At 38.1% G+C, this 10295-nt stretch overlaps 1 pseudogene; it reads left to right on the forward strand.

Annotated features, from left to right (window-relative positions):
* The window catches only part of LOC125266232, a 125307-nt pseudogene that overhangs the window by 79561 nt on the left and 35451 nt on the right, over positions 1-10295 (forward strand).

Genomic DNA, 10295 nt, shown 5'->3' on the forward strand with positions numbered 1-10295 from the left:
TTCAGTCTTTTAGCCAGTAACAAAGCTAATATCGTATAATCACAATTTAACAACAGATTGGACGCCAATTATCAATCAACAGAATGTCTTTCTTAGGTTTAGGTATTAAAGTAAGTAATCCCTGTGATAAGGTAGGTGGAAGTGTTTCAGAAGCAATACTCTCCAAATACGTCTTAAGCAAGGAAGGTGCTAGCTCTAGGGAAAAATGTTTGTAAAGTTCGGCTGTCAGCCCATCTGTGCCCGGGGACTTATTGTTCTTAAGAGCTTCAATAGACTCCAATATTTCATCAATGGATATATCTTTATCACAGAGGATCTTATCTTCATTAGATAAAGTCCTAATATCCTTTAAAGACTGGAAAAAGGACAGCGCTGAGTCCTTGCAGTATTTGGACTTGTAAAGATTAGAATAGAAGTTTGCACAAAATTTGCCAATTTCCTTAGGATCAGAAATAACAGTACCATTAATATTTAAAGAATTAATAGTTAAATTTCTATAATTATTCTTTTCCATTCTGAAGAAATATGCTGTACTTTGCTCTCCTTGCTCTAACCACCTTCTTCTAGAGCGAATAAAAGAGCCCTCTGCCTTATGTTTATATATTGAATCTAATTGAGTTTGCAGATCAGTAAGTTCTACTAACTCAGCTTCTGACAGACCATCCTGCATTTTACCACAGAGAGTCATTATTTTGAAAATAATAGTCTCTTCTTCACGTCTTTTAAATTTAGTTTGATGGCTGCCGAAGTTTCTAGCACATTTGCTAATTTCATGTTTAAGAAGCTCCCAATTAAAGCCGTATTTATTTTCCTTTTGTGCTTTGACCCAGTAATACTCAATCAAAAATAAAATATTTTTTCTCAATTGGTCATGTTTAAGTAAAGATGAGTTAAGCTTCCAATAAGAAGTTTGAGAACTTGAAGAAGAGTGAGCTCAGGATAGAGGGGATTGAAAAAGAGTTGCTTTGTGATCGGTCATGGGGGAAGGTAGAATACGAACAGCAATATTAAAATCTCTGACAGATTGTGAAACAAGCCAGTACTCAATGCGGGATTGTTTAGAACAACTTTTGTTACTCCAAGTATAGGATTTAATGCTAGGAAATTTCTCCCTCCAAATATCAATAATATCAAATTTGTCCATAAATATCTTTAATTTAGAATTTGTAGAGGCAGACTGTTTAGGTGGTAGTCTATCAAGATTATTATCAGGCACAATATTAAAGTCCCCACCAATGAAAACTAAAGCATTAGGGTATGCATTAAGCCACAACAATATCTTCTCTTCTATCACTTCAAGCAGCAAGTCATTTTCATGAGAACTATTGTAACCATAGATATTAACTAATATTACCACAGTGTTATTTAAACAAATGACCATAAGCAGAAAATGTCCGCTTGGGTCACTAAAATGGTGTAAAACATCTCCAGCAAAAAAGTTTTTCAAAGTCAGAACTCCTGCAGAATGCTCCGAACCGTGAGCCATCCAAATGTCATTGTTCCACTGATTTTTCCAAAATGCAGTATCGCTGGCAACAGAGTGGGACTCTTGAAAAAAACAAAAATCAGTCTTGAACGATTCGGCATACAGGAACAAAGCCTTCCGTTTAGTAATGTCTCTTAGACCTCTGGCATTGAGAGAAAAAACAGAAATAGACATACAACAAAAAATAAATAAATAAATAAAATAGAACTCTTAACAATGAACAGCGAATAAGAAGCTTGCTAAAGTGGAAAACGTTACAGCAGCTGACAACAAGGCCAAGTCAAGTAAATTTTCAGCCTTCAAAAGTGTCCTGCTCCACAATAGGTAGAGCTAAAAAAAAAAAAGCTCACTTTGAGACTGTTTGAGCCGACTTACATAGGGTTAATTTCAGAGCCTTCGATGAAAGCACGGTGACCCACAAAATGCGCCCTTTTCCCCTCCTTGCGGGCCTTTTCAGCAGCCGGCCATAGCAGCTGCCTCCTTTCTCGGTCAAAAGCAGTGAGATCCTCAGTAAACCGAAGCCCGTTCGCCCGCAAGAACTCTGATGCTTTCGCCGCTCTCCACACACCATCTCTCGTCACACGTGAGGAAAACTGGATAATGATCGCACACGGCCTTGAAGTATTGGGAAGTCTCTTTCCAATGCGGTGGACAGTATCAATCTTATCTGGAAGGGTCTTGCCCTCCTCTGGAAAGGTGGCTGCACAAATGCTGATAGATTCAGCTCTGACATTTTCATTTTCTTTTTCAGGTACTCCATGCAAACGCAGGTTCCAGCGGCGAGAGTACCTTTCCAAATCTGCAATTCTTTTTTCGCAGTGTTCCATCTTCTTTAGTCTAGTTTCAACACGGCCAACCTTTCCCTTAATATCATTCAGCTCAGCACATACAAAGTCCATAGTTTTTTTTAGACCTTCAATCTTAAGAGCGTTGTCCCCCACCATTTTCTCCAGGGCGTCCGAACGATTATTTATCAGCTGAGAGAGAGTGGAAATCACGGCGTCGTCTTCTGCTTTACCTTTCTTTGTAGGGGGCTTGCCTGGGCTCTCTGGAAGCGAAGTAGATAAGAGGATCTCACCGGGAGACGCATAGCTGTGATGGCTCACATTATCAGACACACGTGTAGTACGCAACATCTCTTTTTCTTTCCTTTTGTCTGCGACAGACTTCATATTTACAATCTCGGGGAGCACTATGAGGTATTTATAGTAATTAATAGATGTATCAGAGTTATAAGTAGTGTAATTTGTCTGTTAAAAGTAGTTTTGTCAGCAGAGCAATAAAGCAAACTTAGCAGGACGCCATCTTGGACAACCCCTTTACAGTTCAACTTGCCTCAGGTGTTCTTAATTACAAGTGGACGTCCCCCAATGACGAACAAAAACAAAAACAGCAAGACGGTAACATTGAGTCACAGCGCCACTCAGTGGACAACAGAAACTTTGCAGTACAACAAATGGCTCATAAACTGACCTTGTAGCAGACCCCGCCCAAATGACAGCCAAACCTTTACTTCTGAGTTTCTTGAAGCTTTATTGAATGTTAAACAACGATGGAATGGCCTTTTAACTTCAGAAATCACCGTAAGAGCTGAATAAAGTACAAAAAATACATATTAAAGTCTTATCCATATTGTTGTTTGTCTGATAAATTATACAGTGACAGACACAGGTGAATGTGATGATCTTTATTAACAGAGCTTGTGTCACATACGACACATCACATATATAGCTAGCTCTCACGCGTACTTAGTGCATACGCCCCAAAGGGTGGGAGGACGTTCTTATGTTTGAGGTGCAGCACATTAGAATACACAAATAACATTGTATTTCGGAACAGGTCATTTATCACAATGATCTACATCCCCTTCCTTTAGCTGAAACCTCCTATCAAAGGGAAGAAAACATATTTAACAATGAACAGTACTGGCATGACACTGACTTGATCAACGACCAAGAATATGAATGACTTCCATGATAACATTGTATTCATTGCAGTGAATAAATGAACGATAACAGATACAAATATCAAGATGTTCTCTGTATGCATGAAGAAAACACATCAACAGAGCATGACACCGGCAGTATGGAAATAGCCATAATAAACACATTTAAACAGGCACTCAAATAATCAAAGTGTCACTAAATATACCATAATTAGAACTCACTGTTCGTATCTTGGATTAGGCTTGCACATGCGACCTGAACGTGTTCTGTAAGGTGCATTACTGACCTTAGTAGGAGACTGTACAATGTGCTTTGGCAGGTCAGTAGGAGTGGATTCTGGTTGTAGAAGGTGTATTTGTGGCGAGTGTGGTGTAGGGGGAGCAAAGCCCTGTGTATGTGTAGTGGTGTTCTGAGAGTCAATGTCCTCGAGGTTGAGCCGTGATGGAGGGGGCTCTGCAACAGGAAGGATGTGGCGTCGGTTCCTCCAGTATGTTCTCCCATTACATTGGATAGTGTATGACCGAGGCTCCTTATTCACCTCCTTTACTGTGCCAAGGTGGTCGTATCCTTTCGGGGTTTGCATTCTGACAACTTGTACTTCTGCCAATGGTTGCAGTGGACGACTTGAGGCATCGTAGTACCGCTTTTGAGTCATCCTCTTATGACAGAGCTGTGCGATGACTTGCTGGGCATGTTTGGGGGCTGAATTAACAGGAATGGCTGACCGTGTCTGTCGTGACAACAGGCGTTGTGCAGGGGAACCCAACGTTGGGTCTCGGGGAATGTTTCTCAGATTTAGAAGATTGAGAAATACATCTGTCCCATCTCTATGAGATTTCTCCATCAGCTGTTTGGCACTGCGGACCACTCTTTCTGCCAGGCCATTTGACTGTGGGAAACTCTGGACTACTGGTGACATGGATAAAGTCCCACTGTTTGGCAAAGTCTCTGAATCGCTGACTTGTGTACTGCCTAGCATTATCAGAAATGAGTGTGTGAGGTGTGCCATGCACAGAGAAATGTATCTTCAATTTCTTTATTACAGCTGGCGATGTTATGTCACGGAGAAGGTCAATCTCATACCAACCCGAGTATGAATCCACAAGCACCAAGTAGTTTTGGCCACGCCACTTTCTTTCTTTGCTGCATGATTGATCTTTTAGTTAGATCACTGTCTCTCAACAGTACTTTCCTTAAGCTTTCACTGTTGATGCCACATACTATCCTATCACAGATCAGCTCATCAGACAGTTCTCCAAATTGACAACTTTTAGCTTTAATTCTGAGATCACTGATGAATGCCTCAATAGTCTCACCTTGTTTTTGGTTTCTAGAGTGAAACTTGTGCCTCTCTATTGTTTTATTTTGTTAAGGGTTGCATATTTCACGGTATTTTCTCATCAGGCACTCTGGATCTTCACTGAAGATACATTTCTCTGTGCATGGCACACCTCACACACTCATTTCTGATAATGCTAGGCAGTACACAAGTCAGCGATTCAGAGACTTTGCCAAACAGTGGGACTTTATCCATGTCACCAGTAGTCCAGAGTTTCCCACAGTCAAATGACAGAAAGTACAAAAAACAAATTAGAAGATAAATTACAATAAGGTTGGTTACAGACCTCAAGCACACACAGACACACACTTTAAAAAAAAACATAAAGCCACATTATTACCACGTTCAAGGTCCAGAAAGGTTTTAAAGACATTGTTGAAATAGTCCACGTGACTACAGTGGATCAAACTTAATGTTATGAAGTGACAAGAATATTCAACAATTTCTTCTCTTCCATGTCAGTCCTGTCAGTCTCCAGAATTTTAATTTTTGTGTGAACCCTTTAAAACAACACTGTTCCAAAGATATGGGTTAAAAATCACATTCAGACACATACTCAAATGAATCTTCTTACCACAACTGAATACATTCTTATTAATCGACAATCTTGAGCAGAAACATAAAACTAAACCACAGCTGACATTTCCTTGCATGCAAAATTACAAAATGCTTTGAAACAAAAACCCACTAGGTTATAAGCAACAGTGTTTGTTCTGTTAATAATAGGCATGCATGTCTTTTGCAGGTGTTGCACACAGGAAATAACAGGTGTGAGTTGCTGTACGCCTGTGCCTGATCAGATCACATCTTTATTTCTGCTTTTTTTAGTCAACATTTAACTTCAATTTAAACCAAATAACATGAATTCAGATGGATGTTCCGGTGCATTTTTCAACCTTGGTCAGTCAGACACAAAGTTTTATCAAGTCCTGGCATCATTTCTCCCATTTCTATTCAAATATATGGTCACCACAGAATTGTTTTGCGTCTCTGAGCAACACTTCCTGAATGAATCAGCCGTTTTAATGAATCGGTTGAATCTCAGTGACTCGCTCATTAACAGTGATTCGCTGCCACCTACTGGCGGGTTTAATTTCACATTTAAAGTGTCTTCATTTTTTTAAAATAATTTCAAATAACAGTATTTAACGTTTTATATTTTCAATATTAAAACATTTTTATGCATCTGTAACTGCTCTTGACTGATTCACTTTAATAAAGTTTAATCTATAATTATATAGTTATACATTAGATTACAATTTCTGTACCTGAAAATCTTTAAACCTGCATGAAAAACTTGAAAAGCACCATTTATTTAATGTATATGTTTGTTCTGTTGTTTTTATTTGTGCTATTATTCATAATTTGATTATTTGTTACTATTTTATTACTTACTGTTTATTTGTCTAACAATATTTAAAATATAAGTTAATCTAGTAGCTTTTTGTGTCATAACCCTATTTACTGAGGTTAACTGGAACAAAGACAACAGAAACAATAACTATGCTTATTTTATAGGCCCATTTTCTTGTCTTTTACTTTTATTAATTTTTTTGTTGTGGGGCCAGTGAAAATTTTTGTGGGGCAAGTAAAAATTTAACCACTGGCCCGACCGAGCCAGTAGAAAAAAATCCTTAGCGTTGAGCCCAGCCCTGCCTAATTTATCCAGCTCGCATTAATATAAATAAATATCAATACATTTATTTAGTTGACATTATTTAATAAGTAAGATTTGTTGACGAATTTTGTAAATTAAAGCAATTTGTTCTGTTATGTGTTTTGACTATGTTATGTTGTATAATTACGTCACTAGGTAACAAAGATATTTTAACAAAAAAATCTTTTAGAAGGGCCTCATTGAATAATTTTGCCTGGGGCCCCCACTTAGTGTCGGTTCGCCTCTGCGTTTAGGACAGGTCGATGGTATATGAATCATGCCCGAACGTTAGCGTTTGTCAATCAAGCCAAACCGTCCATTCAGAAACCGAGAAATTTGACACTTCAAGGTAAGGAGGCTGATCTCTCAGGTTGACACGCGAGCTGGCTTGACTGAAGTTTTCGTGAAGATTTATAGTTTATGGACTGTTTTGATTTCGGTAATTATATCTAGAAAGTTAAAAGCATTGATGGCATCTATAATAGAGATATCCGAAAGCGAAACGAAAGTTATTGCCTCGACCAGCGACGCAATGGGGACGACGCACGAGAGGAGACCTTTAATTGGTATGTATATACTGTAATACTGCATTTACAATGCTTATCAGTGGCATGCACTTTGATCACGAAATTGAAAGTGAAAGTGCCCGCGTTCCCATTTCTCCCGATGTGAACCGTGAGCTCCAGTCCATTACAATTTAGAGCGGTTGAGGCCCAGGTATACTTCATTTCCCATGTTCCACTCGAGTGCGCGAGCCTTTCAAAGAAACTCCTTTGCCCACGGAAAGACGAGTTCGGCGCATGCACACCCGGATCGCAATTTGGTCCCCCCACTTTGAAAATGTCTCCTGCGGCCCTGTTTAAACTTATAGTTCTGTTGCTACGTCAAGGACATATACAAAGAGCAACTTGTTTTTGCTTCGCTAGCCAGTTAGCTAGATTCTACAAACACCAACAAACTTCTATGTTTATAGACAAACAATTGTTCATCCTATAAATTAAACGCTACCTTTATAAAAATCTGACTACTCAGTCATGTATTCGGCTACAGTAAAGCTTTAATCAGGATAAAACTGTATATTGAAAGCTAACAAACAGCAGTGACAGAATATCTAAACACTCTGACACAAATACAAAATGAAATACCATTCATAAACATCCTTTAAAAGCTGCGATTGCGATTGACCCTCTTCATCTGGGTCTAATTCGGGCTCAATTTGATACAGCAATATAGATGCTATTATTTACATTTTGACTGAAGCAACGGATGGTAAGGGGTGTGTCGTTTCCGGACGCTTCAGCGAATCACGATACACTGGGCCAGCTACCAATCTGAGCACATTGCTTATTTCGGAGGGAGTGGTTTCATAGAAGCAGGAAATCAAACGAGTCGTTCATATGACAATGGAAACAGAGGTGTAGAATAAAGGTAAAATATATGAAAAATACATCGTTTTCAAAAAAAAAAGAAGAATTAAGACATGTTAAACTGTGCCCCAAGAACACAATCAAGCCTAGAAAAAAAAACACTTAACCACCCCTTTAAGCAAAAGACATGGATGCTGACTATGAAGGGCAGAATAATCATCCAGCCAACCGACTCTTTTTCAGCATTTGCTGTCCACTTTGTTGGAATGCAGAATTGGGTAAGCCAAAACATTTTTTACATTACATTTACGATCATGCTTTTGGCAGATACTTTTATCATACGTTACATACATACATTATCTTACATTGTATTTAAGTTTTAAGTTATTTTATTAATTTTATTCCCTGGGAATTGTCACAGACACGTCAGGCTCCACTGCTCCCCAATCACAACGCACCCAGTCGCCAGAGTACTGATCACCGACACCTGCACCTCATCAAGCACCTCATCACCACCAGCATAAAGAGCACTCACACACATCACTCCATGTCCGGTCTTGTTTGCATTAACTAACCTGTATGCTTACCTTAAGGACTCCCAGCGATCTACTTACCTGTATCCAGTGTTCTCTTCGTGTGTTATCTCCTCTCTGTGTGAGTGCTCCTTATCTCCAGCGTCTCCATCGTCTCCGTCTCCAAGTACAACTCCATCTGAAAACCACAAAGGACTCTATCATCACTCTGCACTTCAAGAACCAGCACTACTTCACGTGTTACTCACCTGCACTTCTGCACAAACTCATACTGGTACTCAATAAAGCTCCATCACCTAAATAGTCATTTTTTGTGAACTTTGTTCAACTCGAGTGCCGTCATTTACGTCGTCATCACCCAGGTGTTGATAGAGTGTGACCTCAGGTGAAACCTGAACAGCACGCATTTCCATCTGTGTTAAAACTCAACTCATTTAAGCTTTGCCAGTCTAAACATTCGAGCACAAGATTTGAAAGAGACCTTGCGCATAGAAAGCTGCATCTCAGATAGCGGTCAAATACTGAGTTCGCTTTCAAGTTTTGCACTTGAACAGACAAACTCACACAAAAATTATCTCTGCGAGTATCCTATCAAACATAGTAGGTTATGTCTTAAGTGAACATAAACAGTCGAAAAAGACCACACAATGTGTATCAGTGAATTGAATCATGCATTACATTCCTGCTGTCTGGGTTTTTAATGTTAATCAAACAACAAATGATAAAGAAATTACTCGCTGGTCTTGACTGAATAGCTTTTGTAACTTTAATAATGATTAATTTTTGTTTAATTTATATAGTGAAGATTATTTGTACCTTTGCTCAGTTGTACCCAGGTGAAAAAAAAGTGCACTTATATAATGTACTTAAAGTGCTCTATTTTTGTGCACTAATTTTGTAATTAATATACTAAAATACTTCTTAAGATCATCTAAGTGTACTCAAAAATTAGTGCACAAAAATAGAGCACTTTAAGTATATTATAGAAATGTACTTTTTTTCACCTGGGTATATATTTGTTTATTTGTTCTTATTTTCATTTTTATTTCACAGTTGTCCTATTTTCCCTAAGCATAGCACATACCAAACCATACCAAAACCGTGACCCTAAAACCGTGATATATTGAGCCATGAGTAATTTGAACTGTTACACCCTTACTAATTATATACCATCCCTGTAGGTTCATTCAGAATCAGATGTAGTGAGTAGTGCTTTTATTAACATCAAAATGCATATGGAACCAAGTTTGAGAGTTAGGGCAAATTCTGCAAGCACTGGTCTGAAAAGTAATGTTTCTTTGTTTTGTTTTTTGTGCTTGCAGGTTCATTCCGAGAATCAACCCTGATGGCACCAAATACCCAAGTCAAAGATCAGATGGTGTCCAAAGAAAAGCTTCAGTCTGAACCCATCAAGGTGTTTCTCATGAGAAAGCTTGTCAACTTTGACTGCCGTAATTATTGAAATGTAACACAACACAAACTGACTTTTTCTGCATTTTTAAGGCCTGTTTTTGCTTTTGAGTATGTGTACTTTTTTGCCAAGCTACAGAAGAAAGAAAATGTTTAAAATTATTAAAAAGAATATTATATGGATAAATGTTCAGTTATTGTGATTTTTTGGGGGGGAGTGGTAAAAAAAAAAGGGTTTACAGTGCTGTACCACAATTGGATCATTTTATACAGGTTAAAAATTATTTTGTTTAAACTAAATGACAACACAATAGTAAATACTGTAAATTAAAAACAAAGCTGTACTGAAAAATACTGTAAATTAAATTACAGTACTATACTGTATTACAGTACTATACTGTAACTGAAATACAGTACTGTACAAAATACTGTAATTGAAAAATACAGTAACAATACTGTAAAACATTTTGCAGTAACTTACTGGCATCCAGCTGCCAGTAAGTTACTGTAAAATTTACAGCAATCTCTTTACAATATGTGGGAACATTAGCATACTG

Source organism: Megalobrama amblycephala, linkage group LG4, assembly GCF_018812025.1.
Source record: "Megalobrama amblycephala isolate DHTTF-2021 linkage group LG4, ASM1881202v1, whole genome shotgun sequence".
Classification (NCBI taxonomy): domain Eukaryota; kingdom Metazoa; phylum Chordata; class Actinopteri; order Cypriniformes; family Xenocyprididae; genus Megalobrama; species Megalobrama amblycephala.